Here is a 13,063-nt window from a genome sequence, read left to right on the forward strand (position 1 = left end):
ACCATATTTGTTGTGGTATAATTATCTCACACATAGTGGTGTATCAAAGTGCTTATGATTATAGATATAAAGACATTTTGCTAAAAGAACAGTTTTTTTAGTGGTTACTTCACTCAGTATAACAAAGGAAAAATAAATCATGGTGTATGTATGGTGCAGTGTAAGTTGTCCCCAACAATAATTTAAGCACAAATTTTGCTTCCAATGTCAATGAGAATAGTCAAAGTTAATTGTATTTTATTTTGCTCATGATCAACCTGGAGATTCCTTTGTAGTGGGAGTTCATTAGGCTATGGATTGGATGAAATGACCACTGACCACCAACTTTCCTACTCTTAAAATCCGGTCGCTCTATGACCTTTAAGTTAGAGATGTGCATCTCTTGACCAATGATTCGACTATTTTTTCTTTTCATTTCCTTATTAATTGCTCTGTTGGTCATCTAAAGAAATGCTGATGATTTATGTGAGTGTAGCTTATATACTGAAACTTTCTTAAAGTTGTTAATTATTTCAAGTAGTTTTTTAGTTGATTCTCCAGGGTTTTACCATCTGCAAAGAGTGATTCTTTTGTTTATTGATTGCCTATTCTAATTCCTTCAATTTCTTTTTTTCTCTTATTGATAACATTAACATTTCTAGCAGTACATTGAATAATAGTGGTTACAATGGGCACTCTTGCTTTACCCGTGGTCTCATTGGGAAGACTTCTACCTTATTCCCATAGATAGATCCTGCTTATAACTTAAGAAATGCTCCCTTTATTCCTGTGCTCTCTGATGTTTTTGATAATGGGTGCTGTTTTTTTTTTTTTTTTTGTCAAAAGCTTTTTCAGCATTTATGCAGATAATAATATGATTTCTGTTGGTTTTGCTATTGATATGGTCAATTATATTGATACTTTTTCTAATATTGAACCAATCCTGCATTCCTAATATAAATTCTACCTGATAGTAACATATAATCCTCATGATATATTGCTACATTCGCCATGCTAGTATTTTGTTCAAAATTTTTGCACTGATATTCACCAGGGAAGTTGGTCTATAATTTTCTTTGTTTTAGCTCTTTCTGGTTTAGGTATCAGCATCATATTCATGTCATAAAAGACTTCACCTATTTTTCCAAATAGTTTGTATAGTATCAGAATTAATTGCTCTTTAAATGTTTGGTAGAATTCACTTGTGAACCCATCTGACCTGGGGATTTTTTTATTAGGAAGTTCATTAATGGCTTGTTTTATTTCTTTTTCTAAGATAAGGTTATTTAGGCATTCTATTTCCTGATTTGTTAATCTAGATAATTTATATTTTCATAAATATTCATCAGTTTTTCTCGTATTTATAGGCATTTAGTTTGATGAAATATTTCCTAATGATTGCTTTAATTTCTTTTTCATTGGCCATGATTTCACCCTTTTCATTTTTGATATTGGATATCTGGTTTTCTTCTTTTTTTTTTAACCAAACTAACTAATGCATTCTCTATCTTAGTGTTTTTTTTTAATAAAACCAGCTCCTAGTTTAATTTAGTAGCTCAATAGTTTTTTGCTTTTAATTTTATTAATCTTACCTTTTATATTTCAGGATTTTCAATTTGTTGTTTAATTGGAGATTTTTAATTTGCTTTTTTTCTGGTTTTTTTTGGTTGAACATCTAATTCACTGATCTCCTCTTTCTCTGTTTTGTTGATGTAAGAATTCAGAGAAACAAATTTTCCCCCATGTACTCCTTTGGCTGCATCCCATAAATTTTGGGATATTGTCATTCTCTTTAATGAAATTATCGATTGTTTCTATGATTTATTCTTTGACCCACTTATTCTTTAGAATTTGATTATTTAGTTTCCAGTTAACTTTTAATCCACTTTTCCACTGCCCTTTGTTGAATGTAATTTTTATTGCATTATGATCCAGAAAGGATACATTTAATGTTTCTGCCTTTCTGTGTTTGATTTTGAGGTTTTTAATGCCTTGTTATGTGGTCAATTTTTGAGTAGGTCCCAGATGCTGCTGAGAAAAAGGTATAGTCCCTTGTTTTCCCATCCAATTTTCTCCAAAGGTCTATCATATCTAACTTTTTAAAAAATATTCTATTTTCTCCTTAGTTTCTTGTTTACTTTTTGCTTGGATTAATCAAGTTCTGAAAGGGGACAGTTGAGGTCCCCCACTAGTATTGTTTTATTGTTTTTCTTCCTATAACTCACTGAAGTTCACCTTTAAGAATCTGAATGCACTTGGTGCATATATACACACACATACACACATATATACATATATAAACACACACGTGTATATACACACATATATATGTATATATGTATACACACATGCATGTATATTTAGTTTTGATATTGCTTCATTGTATTTGGTACTTTTTAGCAAGATGTAGTTTCCTTCCTTACCTCTTTTAATTAGGTCTATTTTTGCTTTTACGTTGTCAGAGATCAGGATTGATACCCTTTCTTTTTGTTTTTACTTCAGCTTAAAAAATGATAGATTCTGTCTCAGCCCTTACTCCATGTATGTCTTTCTGCTTCAGGTGTGTTTCTTGTAAACAGCATATTGTAGGATTCTGGTTTTTGATCCATTCTGCTATCTGCTTCCATTTTGTGGGAGAGTTCATTCCATTCACATTCACAGTTATGATTACTGTGTATTTCCCTCCATTCTATTTTTCTTCCTGTTTGTCCTCTCTCTTCTTTAACCCTTCCCTTATCCACCAGTGTTTTGCTTCTATCTATCATCTCCCCTGGTCTGCTCTCTCTTCTGTCAGTCCCTCCACCCCCACCTTTACTTAATCTTCTCCCCTCCTACTTTTCTGTTGTATAAGAGAGATTCCTATATTCAACTGATTGTGAATATTATTCCCTCTTTGAGCCACACAGATGAGAATAAGATTCAAGTGATGCCCATTGCCCACCCTTCCATTTTTCTCTCCAATGCAATAGGGGTTTTTTTTTGTGCCTCTTCATGTGAAATAATTTATCCCATTCTATCTCTCCCTTTCTTCTCCACTTAGTGTACTTCTCATCCCTCATTTATTTTCTATGTCATTCCCTCAAATTCACCTTATACCCATATCCTCTATGTACATTCCTTCTAGCTATACTATTAATGGTTCAATTTTTATGAATTGCAAGTGTCATCTTCCCATGTAGGGATGTAGATATTTCAGCTCCATTGAATCTCTTATGTTTTCTTTTCCCTTTTCTGGGTCTTGATATTGGAGATAAAATATTATATTCATTTCTGGTCTTTTTATGAGAACTTGAAATCCTTCTATTTCATTTCATGACCATTTTTTCTCTAGAATAATATTATACTTAATTTTGCTTAGTAGATGGTTTCTGATTGTAGTCCTAGCTCCTTTGCTTTCTGGAATATAGTGACCCATGACCTCTTATCCTTTAATGTTGCAGTTGATAAGTCCTATGTAATCCTGATTGTGGTTCCCTGATATTTGAATTATTTTCTTTCTGACCACTTGCAGTAATTTTGCTTGACCTGATCTGAAATTTGGCTATAATGATCCTTGGAGTTTTTATTTTGGGATCTCCTTTCTGAAGTGGTCAGTGGATTCTTTCAATGCTTATTTTGCCTTCTGGTTCCAGGAAATCAGGACAGATTTCCTTGATAATTTCTTGAAAGATACTCTCTAGGTCCTTCTTTTGATTATGGCTTTCATGTAGTTCAATGACTCTGACATTGTCTCTCATGGGTCTATTTTCAAGGTCAGTTGTTTTTCCAATGAGGTATTTTATATTTTCTTCTACTTTTTTGTTCTTTTGATTTTGTTTGCTTCATTCATAGAGTCATTAGCTTTCGTTTGCCCAAGTCTAACTTTTAAGGAACTATTTTCTTCAGTTAGATTTTTGTACTTCCTTTTCTGCTTGGCCAATTGTATTTTTTAATTAGTTGCTTTCTTTTTCTAAACTATTGACTCTTTTTTCATAATTTTCTTGCATTGCTCTAATTTCTTTTCTCAATTTTTCTCCTGAATCTCTCATTTGATTTTTAGGCTCCTTTTGAGCACTTTCTGGGCTTGAGACCACTTCCCATTTTTTTTTTTTTTTTTGGTGTTTTGACATTGTTACCCTCTTTGTGTCTTGATCATCTTGTTACCAAATTAACTTTCTATGGTCAGATTCTTTTTTGTTTGTTCTTTTTCTCATTGTTTTTAATCTTTTTTCCTGTTTTTTAAATTTGAGCTTTGATCCTGGTGTAGAAGGGAGAATTGTGTCAGACTTTTTATGCCAGTGGCTGCAGGCCCTGGATATTTATCTATTTGCTGATGTTGCCCTGAAGCCCATGGGGGAACTTGTGCTGCACTGAGGTGTTGTGATGGGAGTTGGTTGGCACTTCTGGAAGCCTTAAGGGTTTGGCAGTTTACCTGGTGTTGAGTCAGGATCCTAGTGCTGGTGTCTGGCATGTGCCAAGTCCAGTGAGGTGTTTCTGCCTTTCCCTGGGGCTATACTGAAGCACATGGTGGTCTGGCTGCTGAAAGTTGCTTATTTGCCCCGGGCTTTGTTGAAACATGTGGTGGTTTTCAGAGCTGGAGTCTGCTGGTTCCCTGGCTATGCTGAGGCAAGTGGGGAGTGGGTGTCCTAGTGTTGACATTTGCCTATTCCACCACACTGGGCTCAGGATCTCCCACTGGTTTGCTGAGGTGGAGTTTACTGCTGGCTTACTTGAATGCTTCCTGTCCTGGAATATGCTCCCTCTTTATCGAATGAAACACACATTTCTTGCCAATCTTCCAAGTTTCTTGGGCTAAAAGATTGTTCTTCCCCATCTTTTCACTGGTTCTACTATTCCAGGATTTGTTTTCTGGTTGTTTGGAGATGATTATTGGAGAGTTATATCAATTTATTGCTTACTCCACCATCTTGGCTCCTATAAGTTTCTACATTAGATATTTTTAATTCCTGATTTTCCTTCTAGACTCAGGTGGTTTCAGAGGAGAGAAGGAGGTTGGTAACTTTGCTCAACCCTTCCTCACTTAAATCCAATTCACTTACAAGACATGGCATGACCTTCCTGATGTCATGGTTATCTTTGATAATGAAGGACAGACAAGAAACTGTGAGTAGCAGGGGCTGCCCCACTGGGGACCCAACTGGCCAGTTCCAGTTGAACAATGCAGTTCCTTTTCCTTTCTTCCTTCCTTCCTTCCTTCCTTCCTTCCTTCCTTCCTTCCTTCCTTCCTTCCTTCCTTCCTTCCTTCCTTCCTTCCTTCTTTCCTTTCTTCCTTCTTTTCTTCCTATCCTTTCCCTCCCTTCTCTCCCTTTGTTGACTTAGGGTATCATAACTCTTACCTGTGGGTACTCTGCCCGAAGGAATGTAAGTTTAGATTGTTAAAATCTTGAAAGATGTCTTGGGGTTTATGGGCTAGATTTCTTTCTTCAGGACTGTGCCTTAAACACAAATCACTCTGGATCTCAATGATTGGACAAGAATGGATGCCTTCACAAGCCTTACTTGGTCATTGTTTGGTCCCTGATGGCCCAGAGTGAGTCTAAGTAGCAACCATGTCTATTTTGGCCAGAAATCTCAAGGGTTTTCTTTTCCCAGATTGATTTTTTTAGCTAGATAAAAGAAATCATTCTTTGCCTCATTTTTTACCTAGGCTTAATCAGTGAATGGGCATTGCCTCAGTCAAACTAAGACCTGGGAAAGACCTTTGCTTAAAAAGACCAAGGTCTCCCACTGCATCTGGGGCCATCCCCAGTTGTTCTGATCCATATCTTGCCACTAGACCCAGATAGATGACTCTGGAGGATACAATGAGGTTGGTAACTTTGCCTAGTCCTCCCTCATGTAAAACCAATTCTTTTTCACGTTATGCCATCATGTTCTTATCATGGTCTTCTTCAAGAACAAAGGACAAACAACAGCTTTCTGATCTAAAATACAGCCTATTAGGAACTGACCAGTTGTGAAATATGTTGAGAGCATTTCTAAATCCATTTAAAAATTGTGATTCCAAGCAACTGTGGGAAATTGTTGCTAAATCTCTTGAACTGGACTTCACCAATCTGTGATTAAGATGGTGGCTGGAGCTGGCATTATTATATCTCAGAATTCTCTTCAAAAGGGACATGCAAGCAGGTTTAATTTTTTTTAATAGAACTCAAGAAAAAGGCAAAGGGGAGCGATTGCCACATTTCCTCTAGTGCTCCCAAATGCCACTTGCAAACGAGCTGTATTTGGTTTTAAACAAATTTCCTGAAGTAAACAGTATATTCCCCTGATTTTTGTCTCTCCTGGTGTGCTTCCAAAAAACTTGGAAGTGAATTAGTGAGCAATTTGCATCCAAATCTTAGCCAAGGGGATGTGGTTTATTATAATACATGGTCCTCCTAATTATTGAACAGCCCAAGAAAATGAGGCACACTGTGCATCTGTTAGTGCTTGACCACACTGCCAAACATAATTTGGCAAGCACAGAAATGTACATTGAGCAGACCTACAGTCTAATTTGCATTAGAGTTTGCAGTAATTATATGAAAGCTATAACTGAAAGAGCTTGTCCTCTCTTCTTTAGATCACTTCATTCCTTAAAAATAAACAAAAATCAATGCACCATGCCCTCCCTCCAAGAATTTCCTCCTTTATGTGGTTTCTCAACAAATTCAACCATTGCTCAAGTGTTATTTCTACTTCTACCGGAGGAAGAAAGCTGCTTATTACCACATATTTTACACAGACTTGACTCCATTTTTCTTGATTTCCATTCTTAGACAGTAGATGTTTCAGGATGCATTTGGTACTGTTGTCCCTAACAGAATGAAACACACTGCTGACCAGATGTTGGCATTATTTAGGAATGTGCATCCAGGAAACAACTCTTGCAAAAGGTTAAAATAAAAGATTTAGTCTCAAAATTGTTTCAGGAGGCAGTGGAGAAATGGAAAGAACAATTATAGGAGATATGTGGGCAGGTGAGTTCTAGCTCTGTCACTGACTTCTGAGACCTTGGTCAAGTCATTTCGATAACAGTAACCATTCTACATCCAAGCTAAATGACACAGCTAGGTAGCCTACTGGATTTGGAGTCAGGAATGTTTGAGTTCAAATCTAGCCTTATATTCTTCCTAGCTGTGTAATGTTACCCTAGGCAATTCACCTAACCTCTCTCTGCCTCAGTTTCCTCCTCTTAAAATGAGGATAATAATAACACCTCTCAGGATTGTTATGAGGATAAAATGAGATAGTAGTAGGTAAGTGTTGTGTAAACCTTAATGTACTACATAATATTAGCTATTATTATTATCACTTCCTCAGAAGGTTGGTGAAATAGCAATAGGTCAAAGAAAATTATGGATTTGAAAGTAATTGGAGAAAAAAGTAGAAATTATGCATAAACTTGAGATTGATATTTTCATTGGCATAAAGAACTCCAGGTGAGGGTGATTATTCCACTACTCTAGAATGCCACTCACTTATCACTTAATAGATATGTCCTAGAGAATTTTGGGGGGCACATAGAAATTAATTGACTTGCTCCAGGTAACATGGTATCAGAAATTGGCTTTTAACTTACATTTTGTCTCTAGATATCCGTCACATCTGCCTCTATGTGAATTGTACACTAGATCATAGCTTTAGAGATTGAAGGGATCTTAAAAACCATTTAATTCAGGGATTCCCTACCTAGGGTACATGTACCTCCAGGAGGTATCAGAAGCTCATCAATAGGATAAGGGGAATGTTTGATAAATAACTGTTTTCCTACTGAAACAAATTTACCTCTTTGCTTTATTTCTTATATACACATGGATGGTAAACTCCAGAATTTACTTATTTTATATTAAAAAGGTATATAAGAAAAAAGGCAAAGTAAAAAGTACACAGCAGAGAACAAGAAAACTTATAAGGAGCAAACAAAAATGGACATCTCTCAACACAACGTGTAGTATTTATCATACAAGCTTTCTTGAAATGAAAATTTATCACTACATATTTTGAATCCTCATGTTCTGCTATGCACATGACATGCTGTTTTTCTTTTCTTACCTTGTATTTAGGTTTCAATATTCAAGTTTATGTTATTTTTTTCTTTTCTCTATTCTATATTTGTGTTCTGGTGCTTGAGACTAAAATGAAAAAGAATAAAGGAAAGTTATATAAGAATGGGAAAGCCAAAGGAGAAGAGGACCAAAAAATGTTGGGAACATTTAATCTAATCTAGAGTTTTCAACTTACAGATGAAGAAACTGTAATATACAGAGGTTAACTGACCAGTCCAAGTTAAGTTCACATAGCCAGTTTTATGAATTATATTAAGCAGATCAAATGTGTAACATGCTTTGTAAACTTTAAAAGTACTATGAAATTGTTTATTATTGTTGCTGTTATGCCAGAATTTGAACCCAAATCCTCTTTCTATTTTAACAGTAAAATGCATTTTTAAAAAGATGCTAACGTGGAGTAGAAATATTCTTTTGCTCATTAAAGTGCTGCTTCAGCGCTGCAATCCACAACTAGATTTCATCATGATCTCTAGAAACTCATCATCCTTCGAGATCATGTCAACTCTGAAATTCATACCTTGTCAGTATCTCCTGTATCTCCCTCTGTTTGCAAAGGGTGGAGAGTGGACATTGGAAAAATTTCCCAGGTGCTCCATTCAAGGAGTGCTTCCTGGGTAGCCATTTCCTGAACTGCAATTCCTTGGACTGTGACTCTCCTCTCCCCACCACACTTACTTTCCCTGCTTTCACCTTGCAGCCCCAACCCTCTTCAACATTTTTTATGCATTGTCTTCCTTCCTTAGATTGTGAGCTCCTTGAGGACAGGAACTGTCCTTTTAATTTCTTTGTATCCTTAGTACTTAGCTAAGTACCCATAGTATATGACTGATAAATGTTTAGTAACTTACCTACTGACCTTATAATGGCACAGCGATGACTGTGGACTCTCACGGGCCATGCCGATGGATCTCAGCATCCATTTGGTGTGATGAAACAACAAAAAAAATTGACTGTTATTGCATCAGTGAAGTATATCTATTATCTAAGGTGAAGGAACAATGCACTACAGCATTACTCATAATAAAATTAACACAGCAATCTCTTGACTCTTTGGAACCTTCAGTGATTCTTACATTTATGCAAAGGTATAAAAAATACAGAATATATTAGATATAATTTAATTTTTTCTTGATTACTGGTGGGAATGAGGAGGATAGGGGGTGGGATTTCCATCATTATGAATGTCAGGTACTGCATTAAATGACCTGGGGATGCTTATCTTTTTTGTTTCTGTGTTGGCCTTATAGATTTTTTTCCCTATTTGTTTGTTAGCTGTTGTCATATTTAACTTCTGTCAGGGTGCCTTTAGGTAGCAGCTCCTCCCACTCTCCAAATTTGCTACCCCTGTTCTCTGTTTTCTTGGGATTCACAGAAAAAAATTTATTAGAATTCTGTTAGAATATTATTGTGTTAGAATAGAATTGTATTAGAATAAACATCACTAAGCTTTTGTGGGAGGTCTAATAAATTCTCCTTCTTTATGAACTTCAGTACGTGGTCTTTTTGAAATTTATTTTGAGTACTCAGAGGCTTTATATTTTGCTTATCTTAGTTTTTGGCTGTTTCAGATAGGTGAGGTTGCTGAATAGCTGAGTTCCAAACAGGCGACAAATTATGGTAAAAGAATTCACTGTTATTTGTAGTTTCCAATAACGAACATGCTCTTTCTGGTAAGAAGGAAATTCACTTCCTGGTATTTGGAGACACATGTTACTTTTCCACCCCAGCGTCCAAACTAAATTAATTCTAGAATCCCAACCTCATGTGTTCAATTAAGACTCAATTGTTTTTCAACAGTTCATATGCAGTTATGTAGCAGTTTTTACAAAATGAAATCACAGAAAAAAGAAGAAAAATAATGGGAAAATATTCCTGACAAACTAGTAATCAGACCCTCAGAAATTAGAATTGTTGAATGGGATCAGCCACAATCAGTAACTTAGTAGGATGGGAAGAGTACTGAATTTGGAATTAGAAGACAGGGTTTCAAATCCTTCCTATGTCATTTAGTATCTGTGACCTTGGGCAATATCTCTAAACTCTCTGGGCCTCTGTTTCCTCATTTGTAAAATGATGGAATTGGGTCAAGCGATCTCTAAGTTCTCTTTCAACTCTAAATATCCTGTGTTATAGGCAGCTATGTGGAGCAGGGGGTAGAGTACAGGATTTGGAATTAGGAAGAACTGAATTTAATTTTGTGTTCAGATACTTACTAGCTCTGTGACCCTAGGGCAAGACACTGAACCACTATCTGCCTCAGTTTCTCCAACTGTAAAATGGGAATAATCATAGCACTTATTTCTTCGAGTTGTTGAAAGTATTAAATGACACAACATTTGTAAAGTGCTGAGCAAAGTGCCTAGCTCATAGTAGGTACTTAATAAATGCTAGTGTGCTTCCTTCCTTTGTGTCTATTGCAAACTATAATAGGCAAGATAATTCTTTAGGTAGAAACAATGTATCATATTGTATGTACACATGGCAGATACAATGATTCAGTTCTACAAACCTTTTTTAAGCACCTGCTGCTTGGAAGAGACTATACTAGGTAATGGGGATACATACGACACACTTGCCCTTAAGAAACTTGTGTTCTACTAAATACATATATATGTGTGTGTGTATACATATATACATAAATATATTCACAATACCCTATATATGTGTATGTATACACACATATATACATATACTACACTTCTATAATATACATATACACGTATACATATATACATATATATACACATGTAACTGTATTTTTGTAATATATAATCTCTCTCTATATATTACACACACATATGTATGTATACACACATACACACACACATATTCAGGATGTTCCAAAAGTGTTACTGCAATTTTAAACGTTAATAGCCTAAGCTATTATTTTAAACCATTTCCACAAATAATTAGGTGAAAGCTTACCATTAGGTTATTTAATTTGAATAATAAGATGGCGTAAAAGCAATCATGCTAGACTAAGGGAAAGATATGCCTATATAGGTCAATTGTCCACTTACTGTATATTTCGGAATTGGACCTGGCACATGTGCTATTTGACAAACCAAAACCACCAAGAGCAAAGGTTGAGAACACAACCAGTTTGCTGAAATATGTCCACTACAAGTTAGCTGCGTGGAATTGGATGCATGTAAAGAATGTGAAATAACAACACCCTAGCATGGTGGCTCCGTGCAAGATGGCCCGAAGAAACACCAATAAGACTCTGAGGTTCATTGTTAAACAAACACTATGAACTGTTGACCACTGGGAGGTAAAGGTAGGTTCACTGTCGATATGGAGCAATCAATTCCATTTTTGGCAAAGATGAGCTGTTACCTGTGCAAGAAAAAATGAATGGTAGAGTTGCTGACAAATCCCTTGAGCAGTGACTATGACTTCTAGCCAGAAAACAGACCACACATTCACATGTTGTAGGAAATATTTTAGTCATGAATCAGTTTCTCAGGCACAGGAACTTACAGGATGATTAACATTACCAGAAACCAAGCTTTGATTAAATAACTAAAGATAATATACGCATGTAGTATTAGATTAAAAAAAAGCTTTGAGGTGGCTAAAATCAAGTCAACCAGCATTCATTAAACACTTTTCCTTGCACCAGGACCTATGCTAAGTACCAGAGATAAAAATAAAGGGAAAAACAAGGTCCTTGTCCTCAAGAAAGTCGTATTCTACTGGGGGAGACAACATGCATATGTGCATACAAGAAACATTCAGGGTAAATGGGAGGTAATCTTAAAAGGAGGGGCCACAGGATGGTGCAGTGAATATAGTGCTGGGACTGGAGTGAGGAAGATTGATCTTTCTGAGTTCAAATCCAGCTTCAGTTATATGACTCTGGGCAAGTCATTTAACCCTATTTGCCTCAGTTTCCTCAACTGTAAAATGAACTGGAGAAGGAAATGGCAAACCACTCCAGTATCTGTGCCAAGAAAACTTCAAATGGGGTCACGCAGATTCAGGCAGGACTGGAATGACTGAACAACAACAAAAAATCTTGGCAGGAAGACATTCCCATTGGTAGTGGGAGAGGTAGGGTGGGAAAGTCCTTTTTCAAAGGATGGGTTTTGAGTTGAGTCCTGAATAATTTTAATGAATTTCCTAACTGCTGTTATTGGATAATTTATAAATAATGAGAGGCAGCATGGCATCATAGATTAAGGACCAGCCTTTGAATTCGCAAAACCTAAGTTAAAGTCCCACTTTGGACACATTTGGAGTGTGAGCATGGGCAAATTGCTTCACCTTTCTGTGTCCCAGAAACTCTCTGAGACTATAAATTGCCTATGAGTTGTTGATCTGCATCAGTGAAATGAGTTTCCGTACTAAGTATCCCTCTATTTCCAATGAAATCAGAGTAATGAACCAACAAATTCAAATAAAATAAGATTTAGAAACATTGATCCAACTGATCATTTTTCCTCCCCTTATACATTTATTTGCACTTTACAGTTTAAAATTTGGAGGGATAATTGTAGCTAATATTGATATGCTTATAAAATTAGATGAAAGGGGGCATTCTGCTCTATGATCCTTTGAAAGGAACTTCTCCATTTTTCAGAATTTTTTCTGGAGATCAGCAACCCTCATTGCTTCCCATCTGAGAAGAGAATATTAATCTTGCATTGGTATGGACCTCATGTGAAAGTCTGGAGGATTCAGCTAAAGGGAGAGACAGGGGAAAATTGAGGATTATGACCTGTGCCTGACAATCTCATTCACTCAGTTGCTTTGCTGGGAAGCAAAAACGCTCTCTCCAGTAATCCCTGATCCCTGTGCCAACACCCTGCCATGAGTGTCCTTAACCTATAGTGTGGTGCCAAGAAACCAAGAATATCCCAGACTGCTGCTGCAGACACTAAGTTAACATCCTGCCACGAGGAATTTGATGTGTGGTTGGAGGTGCCGATGTGGAGGCTCAGAGTGGTGAATGGAAGTCAAGATCAACACTCCCCAAGGGATGTGTGTGTGAGAAGATGGCAGCTTTGGGAAATGGGGGGTCAGAG

The sequence above is a fragment of the Notamacropus eugenii genome, chromosome 7 (genome assembly GCF_028372415.1).
Source record: "Notamacropus eugenii isolate mMacEug1 chromosome 7, mMacEug1.pri_v2, whole genome shotgun sequence".
In the NCBI taxonomy this organism is placed as follows: Eukaryota; Metazoa; Chordata; class Mammalia; order Diprotodontia; family Macropodidae; genus Notamacropus; species Notamacropus eugenii.